This window comes from Otolemur garnettii, unplaced genomic scaffold (genome assembly GCF_000181295.1).
Source record: "Otolemur garnettii isolate 467f Iridium unplaced genomic scaffold, OtoGar3 scaffold00226, whole genome shotgun sequence".
In the NCBI taxonomy this organism is placed as follows: Eukaryota; Metazoa; Chordata; class Mammalia; order Primates; family Galagidae; genus Otolemur; species Otolemur garnettii.
The window spans coordinates 65,350-66,372 of record NW_003852621.1 but is presented as its reverse complement, the minus strand read 5'-3'; the positions used below and the strand labels follow the sequence as shown (position 1 = coordinate 66,372).

The 1,023-nt window shown below is 46.0% G+C and overlaps 1 protein-coding gene across 2 annotated transcripts in view; it reads right to left on the bottom strand.

Annotated features, from left to right (window-relative positions):
* Window positions 1-1,023, bottom strand: part of PDCD6 (programmed cell death 6) — a 24,656-nt gene that overhangs the window by 21,658 nt on the left and 1,975 nt on the right. The window lies entirely within an intron of this gene.

Genomic DNA, 1,023 nt, shown 5'->3' with positions numbered 1-1,023 from the left:
GGCCATTTTTTTTGGTTGCAGCCATCATTGTTGTTTGGTGGGCCCGGGCTGGGGATTCGAACCCGCCACCTTAGGTGTATGTGGCAGGAGCCTTAGCTGATTGAGCCACAGGCGCCGAGCCCATTTTCAGATCTTAAAATAGAACACCTTTCTAGCTAAAATGGCATGTCTATGGAAAGGGAAACCATAAACATATCACAAAAGATGCCTGCATCTGAGGGATTACTAAAAGAAAAGCAGCAATCAGATATTTAATGAAGTAGTATGTTCCTATCATTATACTGTCGTTTAACCATACTGAAACAGCAAGAACTTAACTCCATGCAGAGCCTCCGAACACTACACAAAGACTATCATCCTTGCATCCCTTACCTGAATGTCCAGTGTTCCCCACTCTGATAAGAACACCTACCCATAATTCTGCTGCTAGCACCTCCAATACTCTCCCCAGGAATTTGGCCTGAGAGTCTCAGCACTTCCTATAGCAACCACACTCCTACACAAGTGCTGCATGGACCTTCCCAAACCCTTCAATAATTACCCCCCAGCATCACTAACACCCCCTAGAGCAGTGGTTCTCAACCTGTGGGTCGCAACCCCTTTGGACTGCATTAAAGGTTCGCAGCATTAGGAAGGTTGAGCACCACTGCCCTAGAAAGTCACTAAGATTCAGTTACCTACTAAGTTCAAGGATCTTCAAAATACCCCAAAGATTACTACTGTACAAAGCTAAACTTCCTATTCCTCTCTGGCTCACACCTGTGATCCCAGCATTCTGAGAGGCCCAAGTGGGTGGACTGCTTGAACTCAGGAGTTTGAGACCAATCTGAGCAAGAGTGAGACCTCCCGTCTCCATTATTAGAAAAACTAGCCAGGCATAGTGGTGGCCACCTGTAGTCTCAGCTTCTTGGGAGGCAGAAGTAAGCACTTGAGCCCAAGAATTTGAGGTTGCTGTGAGCTATGATGTCACTGCATTCTACCCAGGGTGAGAGAGTGAGACTTCTGTCTCAAAAAAAAAAAAAA